At 43.0% G+C, this 9,671-nt stretch overlaps 1 long non-coding RNA gene across 1 annotated transcript; it reads left to right on the forward strand.

The window, feature by feature from the left end:
* Positions 1 to 795: 795 nt before the first annotated feature.
* LOC308470408 lies at positions 796 to 7,718 on the forward strand. Its single transcript, XR_013982411.1, has 3 exons — positions 796 to 1,168; positions 1,855 to 1,951; positions 7,566 to 7,718. It is a non-coding gene; the product is annotated as an uncharacterized lncRNA (long non-coding RNA).
* Positions 7,719 to 9,671: the final 1,953 nt, after the last annotated feature.

Here is a 9,671-nt window from a genome sequence, read left to right on the forward strand (position 1 = left end):
GGAAAGAAAAAATAAATACCACAAGTCGAAAATCTGTCCAAATCTGGTCTAAACAATCTACAATGCTACAAGGAAGATCAACCCTTCTAGGCTTACGAAAGTCCCATTTCAAGCTTAGAAAAGACCTCCTCACCCCTGTTTTCTTTGTTTTAAATTAGAAAGTGAGATGTAAATACTCCTGAGATTCTCCGCTCCACAAGCTGTCAGAATGTCTCAGGATGTACCTCACACAGCTTCCTGAAACATCATTCTCTCAGCAGTGGTGAATCTCTGAACCTCTTTTTATTTATTTTCTCATCCCTTTTATGTTTGCCCACCAAAACTCAGAGTACTGCATTGTTTTGATTCAGCCAGAGGGTATCTTCTATATGACTTCCTTTCTGACATGCTTTATGGATCAGCATAATTTATGCTGGGTCTTTAATCATACATTACTTGAAAACTATTATTATTATTATTATTATTATTATTATTATTATTATTACACCTTCTAAACCGCTGTCTCACAGTGATTTACACATAAAATGAATTGCATATAAAATAATTAAAAACACAAAAAACAACAGATACATTTAAAACAAAACAGAAACTAGAATGATAAGCATATTCACCCAAAAAATGTTGTCCGGAGAAGCTTGTGGTCTTAACAACATGATAATGTCGGGATATTGTGGACACAACCTCCTCAGCCAGTTTGGGCACGGGTAAGGGATTATGGTACCGTGTTGACTACCCTGATGCAGGAGAAGAATCACATGACCGAGTTCTCTAATATGTGACAAGTTCAACAAATGGAATACAAGATGCTGTGGGATGAATTAACTGAATCCCCTCCAGCCGCAGGCTCAATCAGAACCAAGGCAAAATTTCTCTGAAGACATTTTTCTGAGAACATTTCTGAGGTGTCTTTTTTCACATGCCCCTAGAATAACAAGGCCACTCTGCAGAATTCTCTCAGCATATTGCCTGCCATTTTCCGTGGCAGCTGCCATTCCACACACCTCTCTCTTTCACACACCCTCTATCAGCATCCCAGAATGACTCTAACTTCAGGGCATCATGGTGGATACAAAATGGCGGCCCCTTCACCACCACAGTTGCCGCTAACACTTGCAGAGATAGCAAAATTAAAAATTAGGTTTAAACAAAGGAAGAAGCTGTGCTAATGGTGAGCCTCGCCTTTGAGAAACTCTTTGAGAATGTCTCCTCTCTGGCAGAGAAGTTTGGTGAAATGTTCCCCGCAATTTCTCTCTTCCACAAACAGGACTTCATGAGGCCTTTTATTCTGCACTTGTCTCGTCTCATGGCTCTTGTCAGCACCATCAGCAGGTGGCCCAATCTCTTCTGCGATGTGACTCATTTCCCCTCAGTTGCCAAGTTCTCTAGACTTGTGGGCTCACAGGCCTTCTTGAACATTCATGTATAGAAAATACTGTAATTAATATACTTCCCTCTCTTTTTATTCCAGCTTCCCTGAGGTTAAGTAGACTCTACTGCCAATAGATTTATGCATTTCAATGTGTGATTAGAAACAGAATTAATCTTATTTAGGTTGAGGGGGAAAAAATCAACAATTGAACAACCTAATCAAAGCATTTAAAGAACTGCCGGATTGTATATTATAAATCATAACATAATTAGAACTGAATTGATTTTTCCATTAACATGAAATTAAGACTAATTTCCTCATGCTATATTTACTCTAATATTCCCCAGATGCAAATGTGGAGTCGTAAAATGTTTAGTAAAAATGATCTTCTAATTGTTTCCTGGGTTGAGCCATTACATCATCACTTTGATTTCTTCTTCGATGCTTCTAAACAATGCTTCTCATCCTTTGTCTTTTCCTGACAGTGCAGTAAAGAGCAACCTTCAAATCCTGAAGACATTACAGCACGGCTGAGAGAAATATCATCCACTCCCCCTCAAAATTGCTTGCTTAGGAAACAATGTAAGTAAGGATATCAATTTAAGTTAATCCGCTTGATTTCATTTTATACAAACAAGAGGCCTTCTGCTTTCCTCCTCAGCCAATGGTTCATATACCACAGTGGTGGGGAACCCATGGCCTAATGGCTCATTTAGGCCCACCAAGCAGCTCTATTTGGCACACAGTGTTATCTCATCTATTTATTTTATAAGATGTCTTACCCACCTTTCACCGTAAGGTCTCAGGGGTAGGTTACTTCAGCACAGGACACAGTTATAAAAACAGATAAAACAAAGTAAAACTGGTTACTCTAGCCACTCTGGGCAGCTTCCAACAAATTCAAACACAATATGACATCATTCCTTAAAAACTTCCCTTCAGATGTCTTCTAAAAGTCAGATAGTTGTCTATCTGTTTGACATCTGATGGGAGGGCGTTCCACAGGGAGGGCACCACTGCTGAGAAGGCCCTGGGCCTGCTTCCCTGTAACTTCGCTTCTCTCTTCTTCTTCTTCTTCTTTTCTTTTCCTTTTTTTTTTTTTTTTTTTTGAGCTGCATCATATATTTATTTATAAGTGCACATATTTGATAAGACACACTTTCCAGAAGGGGAAAGGTTTAATTAGAAATATCCCCATGAGATGTTAGAATCGCAGGGCCAAACTGCACGTGACATGTAGTTGTGTGCCTCTTTCCCCTAGTGGTTTGTGTAGTGGCTGTTTTTTTATTTTTTGTTTTTTTAAGATATTTATTAAGGTTTTCAAGATATTATAAAAAATAAAGATTAAAAAAAGAAAAATACAAAATAAAAATGATTAAAAACAACACAATCTTTCCATTACTTATTTTTCATTAGCTTGTTTCCCGGACCTCCTCACGCCTCCCTTTTTTGTATTCCAGTTCAGTTTGTTGGTTCAGCAAATCCTTCCCCTCTTTGTTTATCCTAGTCTTTAATCTTAAAATATTGTAACATTAGATTTTTACCTGTTAATAATCCATTTTTCATATTCCCTTATGGTATTTCAGCTAAAAACCACTTAATTTCTATCCAACATCATTCTAACATTCATTAATTTTGCAATATTTCTGTAAGTAGTCTTTAAATTTCTTCCAATCCTCTTCCACCGACTCTTCTCCCTGGTCTCGGATTCTGCCAGTCATTTCCGCCAATTCCATATAGTCAATCACCTTCATCTGCCATTCTTCCAGAGTGGGTAGATCTTGTGTCTTCCAATACTTTGCGATGAGTATTCTTGCTGCTGTTGTGGCATACATGAAAAAAGTTCTCTCCTTCTTTGGCACCGATTGGCCGACTATGCCCAGGAGAAAGGCCTCTGGTTTCTTCAAGAAAGTATATTTAAATACTTTTTTCAATTCATTATAGATCATCTCCCAGAAAGCCTTAATCCTTGGGCACGTCCACCAAAGGTGAAAGAATGTACCTTCAGTTTCTTTACATTTCCAACATTTATTATCGGGCAAATGATAGATTTTTGCAAGCTTGACTGGGGTCATGTACCACCTGTATACCATTTTCAAAATATTCTCTCTTAAGGCATTACATGCCGTAAACTTCATACCTGTGGTCCATAACTTCGCTTCTCGCCCTCAGAGCTGGACCTGTGTCTGTGCTGGATGATGGAGGTGGAGATGCACCATAATGTACATAATAATGTACCTTGACTGTCAAAGAGTAGGATAAAGAGCTGCATCTTTAGCATACAGTGGAAGCTGTACAAGGAAAATGCTAGGTGTGTCCCTGCGTGAGGGAGTTCCACAGCTTAGGAGCTGTCACAGAGAAAGCCTGCTCCCAGGTCTCCATTCACTACATTTTCAAGGTTGGTGGAACTACCAAGAGAGGCCCCTGTGCCAATCTTAACACCACAGTAGGATAGATGTGGTAGGTGCCCTCAGGGCCAGCCTCAATGCCTGGAATCCTTGATCAGCTGCCCAGGCATAAAGTACTCAGGGTCCTCTGCCAATGCATTCCCTGGGGTTCCTTTAATTTTGTTTTCCTGGCCCATCACCCTGAGCAGCAACAGGTGGATAGATGATGTACATTTCCTCCACTGCTAAGGATGAGGGCCAAATTCATTCAGTTTGAATTTCACAGCGGACCAACCCAAATCAACATTCCCAAACTTGCTTGCAGATCAGAATGCAGCTATCGGTCAAATTATGCTCTTCTACATTTTAAGCAATGTACCTTCAGTCCCCCAAAGCGTGCACACATGGATTTTGCTGAAAACGTGTACAAAAGGCAACTTTAGGAGGAAACTGCATTGGGGAAATGTGTAGTTTAATGGACGAACATGTACAAAATGCATACAATGTACATGAAGATTTTTCATGCATTCTTTTGGAAACTCTGTGAAAAATAGGATGGAGCTGAGTATTAGCAAGGGTGGCACAGAACGGACTTAGGCTGATTCACCCATCTCTACCCATAACCTAGCCTTGCTCTGGAGCATTGGTGTGGGCATGGGGGGGACAGAATACATTTATTTAGCCAGGCAATGCTGCTTCAATCACTGCCACTGCAGCAGTGTAACCCTACCAAGTTCTGCTAATGAAGGAGGGACCTCACCAGAGGACATTTCACCCAGGGCCCCCTCAAATCTGGAGTTGGTCCTCAGTACTCAGTGGGTGGCGCTGTGGTTTAAACCACTGCGCCACTTGGACTTGCCGTTTGGAAGGTCGGTGGTTCGAATCCCCACAACTGGGTGAGCTCCCGTTAATTGGTCCCAGCTCCTGCCTACCTAACAGTTCGAAAGCACGCAGTGCAAGTAGATAAATAGGTACCACTCCAACGGGAAGGTAAACGCCGTTTTCATGCGCTACTCTGGCTTTGCCAGAAGTGGCTTAGTCATGCTGGCCACATGACCCGGAAAAACTGTCTGTGGAAGAAGACAAATGCCAGCTCCCTCGGCCTGTAAAGCAAGATGAGCGCCGCAACCTCAGAGTCATTCGTGACTGGACTTAACGGTCAGGGGTCCCTTTACCTTTACTGGAGCAGTGGGGTGCCATTTGCTGTTCCAACTCAGGTCAATAAGATGTATTGGGCTGAATTTGCTCCTACAGGAGGGAGCAATGGCCACCAACATGGATGGCTTTAACAGTTTCGTAGAGGATAAGCCTATCAATAGCAACTAGCCACAAAGGCTGTACTCTGCCTCCACAGTCAGAGGTAATAATGCTTCTGAATACCAGTTACTGGAAACCATGGGAAGAGGGAGTGCTCTTGTGCTCAGGTCCTGCTTGTTAGTTTGCCACAGTCATCTGGGTGGCCACAGTGAGAAGAGGATGCTGGACTTAATTGGCCATTGGCTCTTCTTATGTTCTTATGACTGTCCAAATTGTTATTGTACAAACTGTGGCTTGCACCAGCTTGATGGACAGCAGAAGCCCCACCCAACAATGAGAGCAGCGTTTCCCAAACTCAGGTCTCCCGCTGTGTTCGGACTACGATTCCCATCATCCCTGACCACTGGTTCTGCTAGCTAGGGGTGATGGGAGTTGTAGTCCAAAAACAGCCGGCCACTCAAGTTTGGGATATACTGATTTAGAGGAAGCACCACAGCTCAGTGGTGGAGCATCTGCTCTTCACGTAGAAGTCTCAGGTTCAATCAGCAGCATCTCTGAGTAGGACTGGATGAGACCCCCCCTCCCTGAAATCCTAGAGCAGCGGTTCTCAACCTGTGGGTCCCCAGATGTTGCTGCACTACAACTCCCATCATCCCTGAGCTCTGGCTTTGCTAGCTAGGGGTGATGGGAGTTGTAGTTCAACAACATCTGGGGACCCACAGGTTGAGAAAGGCTGTCCTAGAGAGACACTGCCAGTCAGTTTAGGCATAACTGAACTAGGTTGGTCTGACTCCGGATAAGGAAACTTCCTGCATTCCTATGTTCTTAACACTCAGTTCATCTTCAAAATAAATAAGTGAAATGAAAGCTCTTTGTCGAGCTGAGAAATTCCTCTGCTAACCCTTCTCCTCATTCTCCATGCAGTGTTACATTCACTGCCTTAGGCTCTTCCTTTGCCTTCTTCTGATGTGAAGGGTTTTTTTTTTTTAATTCTTGGAGCATATGGCTGGGGAAATTGAGCGCTGAGACGCTACCTCACTCGAGCACGGACGCAATCAGATTTCTTGGGCTGTAATTTCATTTGCTCCAAAGGCCGCCCTTAATCAGCAAGGCAAGTTTTTTAACCAACCAGGATGGTTCCCTCCCCGCTTTTTGTCAGCATAATGCGCTCTTGACCTTGAGTGCTAATTGGATCTAAGTGCCCAGTGACCAACCCCAGGGAGCCTCCGTGCCTCAAGACCACAGGAACGTATAAAGTAACTTGATGTAAATATTTAAAATAACACGATCGCCCTTTGCCGCAGGTAGAAGGAAATGAGAGAACAGAGATGGTGCAACTTTTATAAGGATAATACAAGCTTGAGGAGAAAAGGGGGAAGGCGGTGGGGGGAGGACAAGTGAAAGTTGCATGGTTTTATCCCCATGGAGGATCAATCCATTTTAAATAGATTTATACCTGGAATTTGGTGGTCCTGACCCATTTGGATTTTGTTGGCAACTGAGCCTGGATAGCTCAGTTGGTCAGAGCATGGTGCTGATAAAACCAAGGCTGCAGGTTCGATCCCCGCAAGGGACAGCTGCATATTCCTGTATTGCAAGGGGTTGGACTAAATGATCCTCAGGGTCTCTTCCAGCTCTATGATTCTATGAAAGGGAATCACTCTAGCCACCGATCAGCTGATGGGCATCTTCAGGAGCCACACTCCCACGTGAGTCATGTGACCCTCGTGAGATCACACACCGGCCCCCAAAAGCACTAATGTGGGTGTTAGGGAAACTTGCATAAAATGTCTGTGTTAAGAGAAAATACTGATGAATTTTCATGAGGACTGGGTTTTTTTAGAAAAAAAGAAATTGCAAACTGATGTGGAAATGCGGAGAATGGAATTTAAGGTTAGAAAATGAAAAATGGAGAGAAACCCAAACTGACAAATTCGCCAATCCCTAGCTGGCAATTTCAATTCCTAAGAGCAAAACGACAAGACTTTCATCCCAAACCAGCTCTAGATATGCTTAGTTATTTTAGTTAGTTAGTTAGTTAGTTAGTTAGTTAGTTAGTGTGTGTTATGGCACAAGGGGTGGTGGGGCCAGGTGATATAACACTGGTCTTGAAAGACCTACATTGGCTCCCAGTACGTTTCCGAGCACAATTCAAAGTGTTGGTGCTGACCTCTAAAGCCCTAAACGGCCTCGGTCTAGTATATCTGAAGGAGCGTCTCCACCCCCATCTTTCTACCCAGACACTGAGGTCCAGCACCGAGGGCCTTCTGGCGGTTCCCTCACTGCGAGAAGCCAAGTTACAGGGAACCCAGGCAGAGGGCCTTCTCAGTAGTGGCACCCACCCTGTGGAACACCCTCCCACCAGATGTCAAAGAGAACAACAACTACCAGACTTTTAGAAGACATCTGAAGGCAGCCCTGTTTAGGGAAGCTTCTAATGTTTGATGTATTACAGTATTTTAATATTTTTTGGAAGCCACCCAGAGTGGCTGGGGTATAAATAATAAATTATTATTATTATTATTATTATTATTATTATTATTGGAATACAGGTGATCCTTCGCACTCTCCCCTCCTGTGGTTCTAAGCATGAGAGAAGAAGAGTATCTGCACAGAGCGTCAGTGAATCACCTTATTTGTCAAGGCCGTAAGTCATAACATCTGTAGAAAACCATAAAAACAAAATAAAATTTACAATTCGGTGATTTGTAGTAAATTGTAGCATCGTATATCACAACAGCAGTCAATTATGTCTTCTGCTTCAGCTCCTTGACATGCTTTGGTTGCTTCGCAAGCAAAAGGGGCAACGTTCCGAACCAAGCCAATATTTCTGCTCGCAAGTAGGAGCTCAATCAAGTAGAGTTCGATCCCCCTATGGGACAGCTGCATATTCCTGCATTGCAGGGGGCTGGACTAGAGGACCAGGGTCCCTGGTCTAGAGGACCCTCAGGGTCCCTTCCAACTCTGTGGTTCTATATGTAAGAGGCTTGTTCATATTATATTTTGGAAGTGATTCATGTCCTTATGTAGCTGCATTGTTTTAGACCTTGTGGATGTCCCGGCATCATATTATAAAATAGTTGTGTTCTATGCTATAAATCAAGCGCTGCTGGGAATCATTTTGTTTTCCAATCTATTTCTTATCGATTAAAAAATTGGTGTAGCGTGACCAGTTGTTGTTTTTTTCTGAAAGTGTGGCCCAGAGAAAAAATTTGAGAACCCCTGGTCTAGACCTAGAAGACCGCTGCACCATCACCTGGACCTGAAGTTGCCCAATCTGGTCTACACTGACAGGCAGTGGCTCCAGGATTTCAGATGGGGTCCCTTCAAGTCCTACCTGGAGATGCTGGGGATTGAACTTGGACCTTTCCACATACAAAGCAGATGCGCTGCCACTAAGCCATGGTCTGGGGATGCTGCTTTTGCAGTGTTCTTGGGGTGGGGAACCTGTGGGCCTCCAGATTTTGGTGGACTCCAACTCCTATTAGCTTCTGTGACCATCACATATGGTGGGAGTTGTACTCTAATACCTTCTGAAGTGTTAATGGTCCTCCACCCCTAAGTTAAAAGAAAGAGGGAGAGGTATTATCTAGGCCAGAATTTCCCAAACTTAGGTCTCCAGCTCTTTGGGGACTACAATTCCCATCATCCCTGATCACTGGTCTTGCTAGCTAGGGATGCTGGGAGTTGTAGTCCAAAACCAATGGGAGACCCAAGTTTGGGAAACAGGGATGGTCTGAAGCTACATGAAGCCATCACTTTGCTAAAGATGTCAAAAGGGGTGACTGCCTCAGAACCACATGTTGCCTGACACAAGAAAGGCGGGATATAAAATTAATAAAATACATTTTTGTTGAAATGTCTCAAAAGACATTTTTTCTGAGCTTCTTCTTTTTTTAAAAAAATAAAATGTGTATTTTTTTCAAGCTCCCCCTGAAGTGTTGTGAGAATTTTCATCCTCCCTTGGAGAATATTGATCCATCACCATGCATATTATCTGTCTAGCTCCTTAACTAGCTTGATATATTTAGCATCTGGCCGCCAAGGCAGCACTCATTTCTCTCAATCATTGCAGAAGATCTTGGAACACTGATGGCATTCCTTAGCAAGCCATTAGCTGAATGCTATGTGCATTTACCTTCTTCATTTGCATTTAACAAGACTGATTCCATTCATCTTTTATGGATATGGTTAAAAAAAAAAAGAGCTCTCATGATTTTCTAAGGTGGGCAGAGGGGAGAGTTTTATAGCAAGGGGTGAGGAACAGGGGGCAGATATGTTACCTGTAGCAGATTCTGTGTGCCAGGAGTCTGATTTGACGTCTTGAAAGGAGTCAAAAGAAAAGCAGAGTTTAAATATGCATTACAAATCCTGCAATACAGTAAAGGGGTCCCAGACATACACGCCACCATTTTATACAATCCCTTGACTATATTATTAGTTAATCATACACTCTGGTCCAGCTTTCACATCCTGTCTAGCACTTCATATACCGCCCGCAGCGATTACCATGCAGATATTATGGGCTGGTGGGTTTGAGGGGTCCCCCCCCCCTCCTGAAACGTTATCATTAGAAGATAGTTCAGACGCAAGACTTCGTAAATGCAGCGCTATCAAGGACTTACATGTTGGAACAATGTGTAGGGGAGAGATTCTGC

This window comes from Podarcis pityusensis (assembly GCF_964106645.2).
Source record: "Podarcis pityusensis genome assembly, chromosome: 1".
In the NCBI taxonomy this organism is placed as follows: domain Eukaryota; kingdom Metazoa; phylum Chordata; class Lepidosauria; order Squamata; family Lacertidae; genus Podarcis; species Podarcis pityusensis.